We start from the raw sequence: 17,257 nt of genomic DNA, 5'->3' as shown, positions 1-17,257 counted from the left end.
ATCACTATTGCAAGTTCACGATACAAAATAATTCAAGAGTTGATTCAACCTGACGGCTAGTGCAAATTTTAATTTCACGTCACTGCATCTAAAAAAATTCGGGTGTGACCAACCCATGACTTTATCTATGCATTTGAGGAACATATCGTGTGCTATCGTTGTGTCTGGACGTGTTTAATCGTTCGCATTCTGCTTCTACTTCTACCATGGAGGATATCGTTACATTAAGCCAGAGAATACTCGCGGACCTATCAAAAAAAGGACCTGGTGCCAATGTCCTTACCAAGGACAGGGTGCAATATATCAGCGCCTCTATTGATAATATTGTATCTATGGCACGCGTCGATTTCGAAAACCTGGCCTCGTTAAAACTGTCTGTGGAGTCTCTCCAGACTATCCACTCTGATGTCGGCGAAATTAAGAGAATGATGTATCGTCCCTCTCCAGCAGCAGTCCTGGCTCCAGCTGTTTTTATCGAACCTACGACTCTGCAATCGGATGAGGTAACATTGCCAGAACTCTCCACACTGTCAACAAACACTGGATGCAACAATACTACAGTGCGTAAACAAACACCTGTCAGATGCCCGTATCCTCTACCGCTTCACCTCCGCCTGCTTCACTTGCATCTGCTTCAGCTTCAGCATCTACTCCTGGTTGTGCTACTGTTTCTGTTTCTCCTCCTTCTCCTCTAAAACCCGTGAAATCTCACAGTCAGGTCGCAGCTCTATCTTCTTCTGCTTCACCTCTGCCATCTACAGCTTCGGCTACACTTACATCAGCTTCTGCTTCAGCATCTGCTTGTATTTCTTGTGCTCCTGCTTCTGCTCTAATTCGTTCAAGCAGGTCGCTGGGACTTATTCCGGGAGAATGCCATACACTCGTGGATCTGGTGCACCTGATAATATTCTACAGGTGAAATATGGCTTTCTAAAGTTAAAAAATATATTTATTCTTCCGGTCCTGACTCCATTTTCGGATTTTGTTCGATTTTTTTTTTAATACTTCACTATCAGTATTATACATATTAAATATCAAGGAAATAAATAAAATAATTTAAAAGGTCAAAAGAAAATAATGAAATATTGTTTTTAAAAAAAATACTACTTCCGGTTTACGAATTCTGATCAAACCCTTATCAGCTCTAAGTCAGTACAAGAAAACAAATATAAATTTTCAGCTTGATACGTTCAGGAATGTGGACAGAATCGAGGCGACAACATTTTTGACCTTTCTAAGAGGAAAAAATCCCACTTCCGGTTAATGAAGTTTGGTGATTTATTTTTACTTAAAATCACTATCTTTATTATACACAATAAATATCAAGAAGCTTAAAATAATTTAAAAGGTCAAAATAAAATAATGACCTATTGTTTTAAAAAAAAATACTGCTTCCGATTTACAACTTCTGACCAAAACCTTAGCTGCTAAGTTAGTACATAAAGAATACAATTATAAATTTTCTGCTTAATACGTTGTGGGATGTGGACAGAATCCAGGCGACAACATTTTTGACATTTCTAACAGGAAAAAATCCTACTTCCGGTTTATTAAATTTAGTGATTTTTTTTTATTTTCATCAAATTGAAACAAGAATTATACTTGAATTTTTTCGTGAAGAACACACATGTTGAGCACACACGAACAAGAGTAAACTGCCACTTGCGGTTGAGGGATGATTATTAAATGTTATTCATTACTTGTTATTACGCTTTAACTTCTAGATATGAAATTTCAGTTCAATAAACCAAAAGGTTTCTGAGAAAAACATAAAAAACCTCGATTCTCTAGAGTAAAAGTACTATTTCCGGTTCAGCTAAAAATATTGAAAAAATATGAGGGTATAAAATTTATAATTTCTATTACATACATGTAAAAAAATTCCGGGTTAATTTGGTTAACGGTTTGAGAGATATCACATTCAGACACGGCAAAAACGATATCATTAAGAAGTCGGACAGCTATTGGAATGGGAGCCATCCGATAAAGAACTATGCGGGCGGGAGGTACGACCATCATATGATGGCTACCAAGTCCCAACTGTTCCAGCAACGATGGGCATGATGTATTACCACGTAGAAGCTGTAGAACAAAACAAACTAATAAGAAATTTCTCCTAAGTTCAAGGGAGATATACCCAAGCATGCCCAAAAGAAAAGAAGCAGTCACTGTAAAAAAAATCACAATAAATAAATGGCTAGAAACATGTCTACAGACAAACATCCATCAGAGAGTCAATATGTTTGGTAATGTTTTTCGATAAGTTTTGTCTTAATTTTGTTGAGCATATGTAAGATATATGTAATAGAACAATTGTGCATTACAAGTAATTCGCACGTAATTCAAATCTGACAGGTGTTGTTTTTGTTTTCGGTTTATGAATTCGCATAATTACATAGTCAAGTATCGCATAGCAATCCTATCTATTCTCACAATCTTTCTAAATTTAATTTGTAGAATATACGGCGTGTCATCATCGTTTAAACTGATCAATTACAATGCGTCGACTTAGCTGACAATCCGAAATTAAACTCGGAGACCAATTTCAGATCTTGTCGACAGATAACAAGGCGAGCCTACCCACGCTTTCCAGTATTGCTTAATTTCATTACGGAGTGATCGGAGCAATGAAGTCGTTATTTAGATGCCATTAAAACGGCAAGAAGTGCCCCGTTCAATCGAATACCATGAGACAATTATCGTAGAGGCAGTGGGTCGCTAATGACCCAGAGGAACGCTCAGTGGCACTTCCGTTTTACAATGCAGACGTGTAGAATGATCGGATTGATAATAATCGCACATGGAATTGGATCAGGCTGGTATGCTTGTCGTATGCGGTCTACACTTGCCTGCCAAGCTTGGAATGCTGCTTTTGTGACGCTTGATTAATGAAAAGTATTGGAAAGGTTGAGCTTTGCTCGGTGTAAAGCAGGGCTCTGGAGTCATTAAAAAACATGACTCTGACTCCTCTTTTTCCTCGATCCAACTCTGACCCCGACACTCCTTACTATTGACTCTTACTACTAACTCCTTACTATTAACATTGACTTATTATTCGATGTTTCTAAAAGAAATTGAGAAAGTGCAAAAAGCATTTATTTGTTTCCTATATAAGAAAGAGTATGGATATTAACCATATTTCCACCCTACTCCTTTTCTTTTGGGCATGCTTGGGTATAATTCTCTTGAACTTCGGAGAAACTTCTTATTAATTCGTTTTGTTCTTCAGCTTCTACGTGGTAATACATCATGCCCGTCGTTGCTGGAACAGTTGGGTCTTGGTAGACTTCATCATTTGGTGGTTGTACCTCCTGCTCGCATAGTTCTTTATCGGATGGCTCCTATTCCAAGACCTATCCGACTTCTCAATAACATCGTTGCTGCTGAGCCTGAATGTGATATTTTCCACCTCAATGAACGTAGGTTATCGGAGTTTATTTTAACCCATTTATCTGGTATCCTGCGCTCATCATTATTTTCATAATTTAATGTAATGTATGAGCGGAATTTTGATCTTCTTTCTTCCATTGCGGCCTCGCAGGGATGTTTTGTATTTGCAGCTGGTTCTTGTGGTTCGGTGATTAAAAATCTCTAACTTAAATATCTATCTGACACCCGAAAAGTCCATCCATCGAGAGTTACTTACGTGAACTATCATACTAATGAGAACTCGAGTGCCAAATATTCCATTGTCGATTGTCGTGAGGGCGATCGCAATGTGCGAAATAATCCGTTTACCAGTTCCTACATATACATATATATTGGTGCTGGCTATAGGTGCAAGATATTTCCTACTGTGTATTTTATTATTTGATATTTTTACTTTATCTGCTATTATTATAATGCTATTGTTTTTTGTATATACTTATATATTTATTTTCTCATTTCTCTGTATTATTCGGCCATTGTGGCGCATTAGGGACTCCTGTAATGGCATATGGTCCAAACTAAAACTTAATAATAAATGGTTAAAAGTTTAATGACTTCTTCATATTTTGCCAATTTGCCAATCTTTTGAATGGGAATGAACTTTTAAAAGTTTGAGAAGCACTCGAGACTGATTTTTTTGTATACAAAGCTACATAGGTTTTTTTTTACTAACCTCTTATTTAAGTTGTGTACTTTCGATAGTTTGTTGGATAAACGTCCGATCACTTCTAATCCCAATGCTACTTTATTATTAGAATTTGAATGATCGAAATTGTGATTGGTTGTAATCCCCCGTTGCGTTCTAATTAGTCGGTGTATCGAGATGTTGGTTTTTTTTTTACATTTGTATAAGTATGTATGTACATACAATATACTGTTCACGATATATGTATGTATGTATGTGTATCTGATCTCGGCTCAGCTACTGGATATTCTGATTCGGGCATTCTGAACCAGGGACGTCCCATTGCTGGAGATGAAAAAATAAATAAAGAGACGAGCTCTCCATAATTATACCAGTTTAGAAATGCCATTGTGTGTTTTACAAATTCCACAGACCTTTTAATACGTACTACACCTCTGCTCGTAATAACAATATCGAATAAAATGCGACCGCGCGGACTCACACCATCCATCGACAGCCTTTTTCTCAAATAAAATGTATTCCCAATTTCATTTCGATAATGCCTTTGAATTTTAGTGAAATAACACTGAGCAGCAGAAAAAAATAACTTATCTTAACTGAGTTTGACTCTCTGAATATAAAAGATTTTTTTTTGGATTGCTCTTGTTTAAGAGATATGAACTTATTTTACACATTTTTCCCCCGTAATATTATGAGCTAAGTTCGCTTATTACTTTTCGCTTGACTACGTTTATAAGGATTATCTACACATTTGTTTTATCTAAACGTACTAATTTGAGTAAAAAAAATCTGCTGTTTATGACCGAATGGATGTTGCAAGAGCGAGATGAAGAATGGAGAGCGCATCACTCCATCTCACTCGCTAACGCTGATTTACGAGTGATGGGCATTTCATATTGAATATTACACATTATAAATAAAAGAGATTGAAAATCAGAGATTGAAACCTTTCGGTGTATTGAACTGAGATTTCATATCTACATAGAAGTATAAACTTAATACCAAGTTATATATAAAATTTGGTGAGCACCCGTCAACGGGAACTGACAGTTTACTCGTGTTCAATTTTTCTTCCAATATTTTTTTTGGTCCCTTAAATATGTGAGTTGATAAGGTTTTGGTCAGAATTCGTAAGCCGGAAGTAATATTTTTTTTTAAACCATATTTCATTATTTTATTTTAACCATTTAAATTATTTTTATCTTCTTGATATTTAATCTGTATAATATATACATAGTGATTTAGTGACAGCTATATTTTTGTAAGCTATTGTTTTCGTCTCTTTTGGCGCGTGGCTATTGAGTCATGCAGTCGCCTGTTGGCTTTACCTATGTGCGTTTGCATGTCGATACTTGTTATTTTTTAAAACAAAAATAGTCAAAAAATGCTATAGGACTAAAACTTTTTTTTATATTGATGTATAAAATGATTAATAAGATATACATATATTAAACCCATTTGTATTGAGAAAAGCTGTATTTTGATTAAAAATACTCGACCCCGGTTCGGGACACTCGTTCGATCTCGAGGCTCCCTCCTTCAAAAGTAAATTGATATGTATTTATGTGCTTTGTATAATACTAATAATATTTGTATCAAATGTACATACATACATTGATTCTGGCCAGGAAGGCGCTTTGGGTTTACCTGATAAGCCTTCCTGGTATAAATTAAAGATAAACTAAACTAAAAATATCGTACGTTTCGTTACCCGGCTTCGCTCGGTATTTGTAATATAAACCGCTTAATGACTAATCTAATGACTAATGACTAATCTAATAGTAAAAAAATTATTAAATTTATTTGAATAGTTTTATTTTATATAAATTTATTTGAACAAACAAAAATATATAGTAAGTCTCTTATAAAAAATTATATGTACGCTCCCGGGAACTTCGAATCATTTGAATCAGAAAAAAGCGAATTATTTGTTCGATGACGTCACAGATTTCTACGACCCAACTTACGAAGCATACATGCATAACCAGCAGCGTGGTCCAGTGGTTAGCGTTGTATTCTCTCGTGCTAGGGGTCATGAGTTCGCTTCCCACTGGAGTCTCGTTGCTGGCCAGACCTTGGTTTGTCAAGGTCGGTCATTTATTATCAAAATTTGTCAAGTTTTCTTGATTTGAAACGATTCCTGTAAAATTGGCTTTCTTATCCAATTTTCTATTGCAAAAACCTTGAGTTATTATTATCTCTTAGGTTTCGCCAGATTTTCTCCATATATGTCTCTATGGATGATTATTGAAATATAAATTTGTATTATTACATAATAAATAATGTCATTATTCGTATTGTTTACGATGTTTATAATGTCTGAACATAGATGGCAGGTGTTGTTTCGATTTGTTTGCATTAAGTATTTAATAATATATGTATTATATAATTTATCGATTCTTAACCTGTTTAACACATTCGCCGCTTTGGAGCAATCTGTTAGGCGAGTGTGCATAATTAATTGAAATGACATATTTGGCCAAAAATCAATATATATCGTGTATTACCCTACAAGAAGCTTCACGCCAAATTTGAAATTTATACATACATATGAGAGTTAAAACTATAAATATTTATATATTAGAGATAACGAGAACCTATAGAGCAAATTTTATAAAATATAGAGTGAATTATAGGCGTTTAAACAATTAAAATCAGATATGGCCATTTCATGGCGAAAAGGTTGGAAGACACGGGACGAACGCTTGTTATGGTGCTTACGGACTAAACCAATGACGATTTTGGGCCAACTTTTTAACCAGCAGTAGCGTACAAAATATCGAAATAAAAATTAAATTTTAAAATTGAAATTAAATATCAAAATCAAGCTAAAGAGCGAGATTGAGCTAAAATTAGATCATCGTTGATGTTTTGAATTACAACAATATTTTGAATTACGACGATACCGCATTTAAAACCAGAGAAATATTATAATTTCTCTGCGTACGAGCGAAAAAAAATATTGTTAAAGTCGTCACGAGATGTTACTGTATTTCCACTTGGATGATCGTTAAAAAAAAAACAATTCATAAAAAAACGCGGTGTCGGATGTCGGTGATTTGTCAAAGGGTTTTTTTTCTTTCGTCGAAATAAAATTAATAATCACACATTATCCGATAAATTTTACCTCTGAAATGATTTAATTACTTGATTTATTTTGACGAGAGAAACAATTGAAGAATAAAAAAATCCGTTTGATGTGACCAACAACACCCCGGGTTAGCAAAAATCGTTGGATCACCCATACTAATACATGATATATTCTCAGTAACTGCGCATTACGGGGAAGTAAAAATAATAATTCTTTGATTTTTTTTCGATCTTAGTGCGTATCTTCGTAAGTCAAAACATCTTCGACAAACAAAAGTCGAGGATTACCTGTATGTGATTGTTGATGATCTAATTTTAGGTCAATCTCGAAAATTTATTTAAATTGTGCATGTTCTGTTTTAACTTTCAATATTTAATTTTAATTTTAATATAATGATTATAATTTTATTTTGATATTTTAATTTAATTTTAGTATAATAGTTTTAATTTTGATATTTAATTTCAATTTTTAAATTTAATTTTTATTTCGATATTTTGTACGCTACTGGTTTTATCCTGCTGGTTAAAAAGTTGGCCCAAAATCGTCGTTGGTTTAGTCCGTAAGCACCATAATATCCGTACAAACATCGCACCGATATTACAATAATGTTAAAATACTATTATAATTGAAGAAATTATATTTATTTATTACCTAATATAGTTTTAATTTTGATATTTAATGTCAATTTTTAAATTTAATTTTTATTTCGATATTTTGTACGCTACTGGTTTTTAAAGTTGGCCTGTGGGCCGTTCGTTGGCTTGGTGCGTACGCACCATTAAACGTCAAGAAGGTCTACGGGCCCCGTTTTTAAAACGCGTTATATACGATATTTTATCTCCAACGTAATGGCAGACGATACATTAACGTATATTGATGACCAAAATGAGCAATATGGCAAAGTATGAAAACGATCGGATAAGAGATAAGAGATATAAAAAATGACCACTAACACGAAAGCCATGTGAAATGCAAAGGAGGTATGTAAAAAAAATACACACATACAAAGTCAAATTTCCAAATTATATATTAGATGTATCTAATATCGTTACCACAAACAAGCACACAGTTAAAATTTGTTTTTTATATATACGATGCCTATTAGAATCGCAAATTGAGCCCTTTGTGCTCAAATGACTCGAAACATTTTATCATGTATGTATGTATATATTATTGGACTATTGGACTGATATTTGGAACTTGACCATCCTCAAACTGTTGTCGAGCCCTGTTTGGGGCCGCGGCAAGAAGAGGTTAACCGGCGAACCGAGATGGAGGGGGCACATTCCAACGAGCGGCTGCCGTGAGATCCACCGACCAGTGTTTGCACAAACGTTCCGAGTTGTGTACGCGTCGTTCCTACTCTCGATTCCAATTCGAAAAGTTCCGGTCGAAAGTTTTCGCAACATACGATAAAGTACGTACGATTCTGTGTGTGTGTGTGTGTGTACGAACGACATCCAAATCGGCAGTTTGAAATTCGCGCGCTTTCAACTTCCGGGTCGACTTCCGGTCTTGAGCCGTTCGTGCGCGGAATCCGTTTCCGCGTTGCGACAATGGCCGTGCGAATCGTTCGATGATTTCGAAACGATCGAAGTGCTTCTATGATCATTGGAGCTTTCGATATTTCTGATCGTTTCCAAGTCCAAGACGGATTTGATGTCTCCGTCGTTGTGCGTTTTGTCAATATTGGATTACATTCTGTGTACGTCTGATAATTCTTGGAATGATATTTAATCTACTGATGAATTATTTAGTATTTTTTATGAAAGCAAATGTTTGCTTGTATATATACATACTTGTAGTATCAAATGTTTTATAAATTTCGATTTTATTTTATGACTAGTTGTTTTACCCGGCTTCGCTCAGTATTTGTAATATAAACAGCGTAAACATCGGCGAATCAAATAGTAAATATTCATTTGTATTTTTATTAAATGTATTTGAATCGAAAAAAATAATATTCAACCGATCGAATTGTCGTCATAGAAACATTGACTTGTTTTCGATGTTCCCAACCAAAAACACTTACAAAAGTCTCTTTCGAAATTATATGTATAATAATATTCATAAGATTGTTAAAATGTATGTGTTTATTAAATAATTGTATGTGACTATTTTTACCTAAATAAATAAATAAAATAAAATAAGGCAAAAAAAATCTTGAAACTGAAATTATTTCAAAATAATAATAGTAACCGTCTGTATGGTTGTATTTTACTTTTATTAGGCGAAAAATACGTTCCAAACTATTGACATACACGCCGAATTACTACTTTAATAATAAAATAAAAAATACTATGAAATAGATACAATCTTAATTAACATACTCCACTAATAATGCATATTGTACCATAATAGTAACATTTTTTAAAAAAATCTGCGCGAAAATGGGTATTTTTGATCTAAATTAGGCGGTGTATTACATATATAATATACTATAAAATTTTATTTATTTATTTATATAATTTTAGGTATTAGCTAATTTAAAAAAAAATACATCTTAATTACTTAACTCTAAAATTTTATATTTAACTTATATGTACTGTCCCTCACAGAGGTGTCTCCTCGCACCTCGCAAGAATGCATCCATGGTCTTAGAAGACCATGGATGCATAGAAATTTTGACTTGTTTACGAAATTCCTAACCAACAATACTTACATACAAAGTCTCTTTCGAAATTATATATTAGATTACAATTGGAATAAATATTTGAAGCCGTATAATATGGTTACCTGACAACTCGTTCACAGAATTCCGTTGCATATTTATGTTTGAAATTTCAAGGTCAAAAGCTTGTTAAGAATAGGGAAATATTTTCATTTTTTAGTATTATATGGACGTCCTTTAAGTCAAAATGTGTTATTTAAAGGCTTATATTTATTTGGTCAGCAGCTTCGTTTAATTTGTTCAGTGAATAGATTATCAGTATGCAATTTTATTGGTCACTGACTGTTTGACTATTGTCTGTCAAAAATAGTTAAAACAATAAGCGATTTAATGACTTTTTTTGACTAATGACTAATTTTTATCTATAAAATATGCTATTATCGTTAAAGTTACTGACCATTTATTAAAAAAACTGACCATTATAATTGTTGCCAATTTTTTTTTAGTTGTGATTTTGTACAAGATTTATCAAAGATTTTGTTGAAATGCAATTTTAAAAATTTGTGTTGTTTCTTAATATAATTTCGAAAGAGAATTTGTATGTAACTATTGTTGGTTCGTAAAACAACAAATGAATATTCAAACAAATTTAAATAAAATAAAAGTATTCAAATAAATTTAATAAAATGTTTACTATTAGATTTGCCATATTTAAGGTGTTTATATTACAAATACCGAGCGAAGCCGGGTAAAAACACTAGTATAATATATTTGATAGAATAAAGTTTCTGAAATACGATTATGTACTTCTACTAATAGCTTTATTGATAGATTTGGTTTTCCCCAGATTATTTTACAAAAGTTTTTTGGCAAATTTAGAATCTTAAAACTTGCCGCAAATAAGCGATATCTTATTTTTAACGTGTTACAGACTAAATAGAAAGTCTTCAATATCATATTGTTGATATGTGGGTTCAAATTGGTAAATATTTTTGGGTTTCACTGACAAATTCTAGGTCTATGTAGAAAAAACGATAACAGGTAGCGAAGAGAATTTTCAAAGGGAGAGTTTTTAGGGATTTTTATGACTATACATACATATGTACATATGTATGTACATCGGATTTTGACTACCGGGATAGTATCCTTTTGGGGTGGGGCAAGTTGCCAATGAGCCGTGTTGGTAACATTTAATAAAATTAAATAATATATAAACGCTAAAATAAATATAGTCTTCTACTATCAACCTAAACATATCCTTGGCACATGCACTACTTTTATTACAAGGTTTTTATTATTTTTAATTAGTCAGAGGGCGAATTTTTTTTCCTCGCGGTTCAAAGAACATATTCAACCATAAAATTAGATGTCTTCTCATTTGGTACTAATAATTACATTTTAGTTTTAAATAATAATATTAATTTATTAAAATATAAAACGATTGTCCAGTTGATTCTCTGAATTGACCATATTTTCAATCGTACTACAAAAGTGTCACTTCGTGTTGTTTAATGTTAATTTATTATAAACACAGATAATTGTTACATAGCTTATACCATTATTGCTTGTCAGCAGCTGGTAATCCATTGACCGAATAGCTATTTAATGTTTGGAATAAACATTAAAGCCAGCGTGTGTGATGTTATGCGAATATGTGCATTATTCAATACGCCATGTTAACGATTCAAATTAGCAAATAGTTTAAATTAAAACAACAACAAAAAGTCGTGTAATCGTTTAAAAATTTTCGACACGATGTTACAGTGTTTTTAATTTCGAAATTTGAATTTTCAAACGACACGGGAATTTGGGCTGTCGACTATTTCGTGTCGTCGCATTTTTCAAACATAATTAATGGTGGACGGTCACGGACACAGAAGATAATATCGAATTAAGTCAAAGCGGATACGAAACGTAATTAAAAACGAAAAATAAAAAAAATGTTACATCGGAAATGACGTCAAGAACAATGGCCGCCATTTTTGACGGTTGGATTCAATGCAAAAATTAATTACAATAGTATTAAACGTACGTTCAACGTTGATGCGGATTAAAATTTATACATGAATCAGTGTAGATCTAATTATTTATTATCATCACAGTTGCACATTTAATACTATCAATCTTGATAACGATCTAGCAGTTACTTTAACGGCACATGCACTGGCACTCTCATCAATGCAACGGACCTAGCTATGCACTTTTGACTCTAAATATAGCTATTTACGATTGAGTTGATTTGTTATTAAAATACGCTGATTATTAAAATATTATCCACTATTTAATCATATTTTGAATCTTTGAAAGACAGCATTCTTTATAAATAGGACAGCCCTACCGATTGTATTATGCTATGAACGTATGTCTTACAACAGACAAATCGCAACAAATTTATCTGCCGATTTTTCTGCAGACAAATTTATACGTGAATGATCTTCTTTTAGTAGCCAACTGACAGGGAAATTTATATGTCGATTTATCCACAAACAAATTGGCAAATTTGTCTGTCGTAGATGTTTCTTTAAAGACGAGCAACTTGTCTTACAATATAATATATGTACACTCTTTAAGGTGATTATATAGATATATTCACAAAAACGTCTTTAAATGCTTCGAAATTGTATAAATAATGGAACGTTTTAGATCGAATGTTTGTCATGGCGACTCTTATAGCGAATTTCGTTGGCAGAGATTTATCAGCAGACTTACATATTTCTTTTTATTTTTATTGAAACGTCGTTGCACATTTACGGAATTGATTTCGATTAAATTCTCGACTGCAAAAATGGAACTCTTGAGAGACTCAGTGCTCGGTTCCATTAACTGTTTCGCTCGGTTTTGCGTGAATCGTTCCATTAAATATTTCCCAGAGGTAAAATTTCAAAGCCGACTTTCGTTTTAAAACGGAAGTACGTTGTAATTGTAAATTCGACCTAGTTTCGTATCTAATGCAGGATTTACACGCACAAAAGTACGTTTTTATAATTCTCATGGACCAACATATTAGGTGCATCGGGGCGTTTCAAATCCGAACAGTTCGTTGACTGATTCGAAATGTGCAGTGGGGTATATAATAATAATGATAATTCACGTTTTACAGTTGGTCGATCTCTGATTATGCAATTTTTGCGTGACTAATCCGCAGTTCAACAGAATTGCAACCATAGAACAGTCGTTCAGTGTTGATAAATTTAAAGTATAGTGAATTTGAAGTGCATTTGCTAGTAATTTTATGCTCGGTGCTCGACTATACAACCTGAAGATGGATTTAAAATGATGGTCACCAGTCGTCTGCCTACAGTGAGTTTTTTTTTTTGTATTTTTTTGTTCATTAAGTCTTTATATAAATTACTATAATTTTTACGTGTCCGTTAGGACGTGTCGTATATGAATGAAAGCAATTTATTCCAGAACCCGATTCCAACGTGGGCTTGGTTTTTAAAACGTTCAAGTTCCGGTGTGGAAATAGTTCAATTCCGTTTCCGGAACCTTATACCTACTCAAATCTATTTGTGTGACCCAGTTTATTATAGTTAGTTTTAAGGCCAATAATTTTTCCTGATTGACATGTTTGGCATCGTCTTTGTATGTACTTTAATCCATAGTAGCAATATTTCATAATATGTACAACACTTTTTAAAAAATTTTAACTACGACGAATTTTTTAATTTTAAATATGTACTGTTTGTGATTTTATAATACTTTATTGGGATCTACATACATAGTTTATTATGAAAAAATATAATTTTAGAATAAAAATGTTTACAAACTCGCAATAGTTATGTCATTTAGTCCAGTAGACACTTTTAAATAAGTAATTCCATCTAACAAAATAGATAGAATAATTGATTTTTCATCCATAATCTGTCGTAGATTCTTGCAGCAAACTATTAGGTAGTTGGTGCCAGATATTTCAAGGATTTGAAATTATTAATGAATTGATCTAGGCAACACTCTTTACTATTTATTTTTTGATAAATTGCAAATCTTTTGGAGATGGTTTTTAATATGATCTCAAAATTCATATTTAACAATAAAGATTCCCAGAATTGATTCAACTTAACAACTGTTTAAATGTATTTTCGGTTTATATATAATTAGCCACATCGCAGTGCATTGGTAAAGCTTTACGATACCAGTAAATATGTCGTGGGTTCAAATCCCGACCAAATACGCTGCTGATGAGATCTTGTCGTTATTAAAACACAGATCGACCGTCTCCTGTTAGAATTTACCAATTATTCTAGCTTAATTGTTTGTAATGGAAACGTTTCTCCAAAGTTTCTCGCAAATTTGAATTTGAAAAATCTTATAAAAATATGCTACTTACATAATATTATATATGTACATATGGCTGTGTATCAAAAAATTTCTTGATATTCCATAGAAGTCTCTTTTATATTCTATGTATGAACTATGTACTGTTATGTTTGAAAAATTGTTAGTACTTACATATATTATGTACAAAAATAATCTAATTGGTGTAGGTTTAATCTATAATAATTAAATTGATTTTCTTAAATTTTTTGTAGAAAGTGTTTCTGACCTGAAAGTATAATAATTTTTGCTGCAGCGCATTTCACGTTTAGTCTTAGCTGTTGAACAAAATTATAATACTATTGGATGTTTGGTGACTCAAATATGTTATTTATGACCCAACACATTCTGCAACAGATTTTTCAATAATAACAGTCGCTATATTCGAATCGTTTCCAATATGATTAATAAATTAGAACGATGGCAGCTTTTGCGCGCTCACATTTTCTTAACATTTTGATTATATTATTAAAATCACAGGTTGGTCTCTCGCAGACAGGAAGTCGTTAAATCGTAAATACTCAATTGCCGGTTGTGCACCGGGCCTTGGGGCCTGTATATGTATGTGTCCCGAACGAAACATTCTCGGATGTTCACCCTAACGTCTCTGGATGAGTTCGAAACGCGTGCAAATTATTATATTTAGCGGTAGTTTTTGCAATGAAACGCGTTAAGGAGTTATATTCGTTAACGAATCGTGTGCTCTTTCAATCTCTTTCTCTCGTCAGATTTACGATTTCCTCATTGCGAATGTTCCAGCTAATTGGACCAATGCAGCATCCTAGCACGGTGTTGGTGATTCAGCGACATTTGATGACTATGGCTATGTCAAAATAATCAACAGAATCTTCAATCAAATCATTGGAACAATTTTACTCATCGAACCACTCAACACAGCCGTTTCAAATATCCCAAGATTCGCACGATCTTTCACCGACTCGTTCGACTTTTTGCACCAGTTCAAGTGGAGCAGGTGCAATGAGCATTCGGACATCTGTCTAGCAAGAGTCTCTTGACCTGCTCTGCTCCATTTTTATTGCAACTTTAGTTACATATATTCAGGTGGTATTAATCCAAGTGATCCCAAATTGCAGATACTCGTCCGTCGGTTGCTCGGACAACGGTGTAGCATTTTAATATTAGCGGTTGCGGTAGTGCTTTCCGCTTAGTCTGTACTTACTTGGGTACCATTTACAGACAAGACGTGTGGTCTGAAACCGACGTAGTAGACCTTAATGCAAAATAGTTTAGTTCGTAATACGGAAACTTCGACGACCGCAGCAGCCATGCTAATGTCCCACAACGAGATCTTCGCCAGTGTAATGAGGCACAGCTCTCGATGTTTGAGTTATCCCAACGGTCGACCATTTTCACCTTATACGACCTGAAATGCAAACCATCTCACTCGTTTGACTGGGAATTGGTCTTATCGAACTATTCTTAAGCGGCTTTTATTCCAAAAATTGCCTAATAAGCTTTTACGGTCGGTACTTTTGGATTATTGGTAGTACATATGTATATTCACTTATGCATAATTAGCTAATAACACTGTTCGACAAATGACGACTTTTTTTTGGTTCAGAGACGAGATAGGACCTTTCTTATAGATCTATGCCCAGTGAACATGAATCTGGTAATAAAAAAAATTTGATTGGCTCGAGATTCGGAGATATATGTATGTATGCATGTGTTTTTTAAATTGCGCGGATTTTTCTATATATTGGTGTTGTTCGATCGATGTCTCAAAATCTGACAATTTTCTGTTCAAAATGAATATTAAAATCTATAGTCGGGTATTTTATCTTTCATTTGTAGTACTTTTCAGCTTTCAAATCTCTCTAAGTAGTCGTCCAGTTCAAATCAAAAGTCAAAAGTATGTATTTTCACTTGGGATTTTTTCCCACTGTTAATACTATTTTATATTGAATATTTTCTATTGAAACATGTTTATTGGGATAATGTTCTGGCCACACTATTTTTTTTTTCGTTTAAAAGGGTTAATCGGAAGTGTGCTGAATTTTAAATCGGTAAAATTTCCAACTAAAAACTCGTACTATTATTTACTCGTATTTACACGAATCTGAATTGAATTAATAGGGATAATATATTAAATTGTCTTTATATGACAATTAAATAAAATTCTACTTAGAAAAATCATATTTCGACTATTCTTTTCTTTTTCCTTATGTACATTTTTATGTACTATTTTTCTTTTGTTTTATAGTATTTTTCTGTTTTTATTTCTTTTTGATCTATGAATTATTACTATTATTATTATGATTTTTATTTTTCTATCATGTTTTTCTGCTTTTGCTTTTTCTTTTTATTTTATGCATGTGATTGTATTGTATTTTTGTGTTCTTCTCTTTTTCAAATGAAGGCCATTGTGGCGCATTAAATTCTTCCTGAAACGCCACAATGGTCCAAAACTATAAATATATGAATACATATAATATGCATACTTTAACCAAAAACTTCCCATGTCAACGTGCTAAAAACAAAAAAATCGACCGATTCGTACAGTGAGATGTCCAGTCACAAACATCACACTAATATTTGAGCCTGGGGTATATGGCCATAACAAGCATATCGAATCGCCATTATAATATAAACATTTTAACATTCATTATATAACCTATGAGTGAAGTAAAAATATACATGAGAGATAATGAGAGCCTATAATGCAATTTTTTTAAGATATAGTGTGAATAAGAAAAATTTATAGGCGTTTAAGCAATTAAAATCTGAGAAAGCGAGAGGGTGGTGGAAAGACAAATAAATACAACAACTTACCATTAGACGTCAAGATGGTCAAATTTGTAGCATTTTTTAAACCATCGTACTAGCGGATTTGATTTGAATATACATATATTGTTGACCAAACCGCGCAAAATGGCAAAGTTTCAAAACGATCAGAAGAATGTAGGATATCAAATCCAAATGTTGAACGAACGAGCGAAGGCAAACAGAAGAGGCTTGTAAAAATATCAGATGAGGATATTCTCAGGGACGGGGAAGCTTAGTTTACTCTCTTATTTCGTGCAATGTTTCAGTGTTGAAACGTTTCGTGACGAATTCAGTCGCATAAATCTGATTCTTCACTCTCACGTGCCTAAAAAGTACTTCGAAAAAAATCATTCCTTTGAATTTGTAGGATAACATT

At 33.1% G+C, this 17,257-nt stretch overlaps 1 protein-coding gene across 1 annotated transcript in view; it reads left to right on the top strand.

The window, feature by feature from the left end:
- LOC143917913 (EGFR adapter protein-like) overlaps window positions 1-17,257 on the top strand; it is a 217,275-nt gene that overhangs the window by 145,312 nt on the left and 54,706 nt on the right. The gene's annotated exons all lie outside the window — the stretch shown is intronic.

This window comes from Arctopsyche grandis, chromosome 10 (assembly GCF_051622035.1).
Source record: "Arctopsyche grandis isolate Sample6627 chromosome 10, ASM5162203v2, whole genome shotgun sequence".
In the NCBI taxonomy this organism is placed as follows: domain Eukaryota; kingdom Metazoa; phylum Arthropoda; class Insecta; order Trichoptera; family Hydropsychidae; genus Arctopsyche; species Arctopsyche grandis.
The sequence above is the reverse complement of the archived record's forward strand: the minus strand, read 5'-3'. Positions and strand labels throughout refer to the sequence as shown.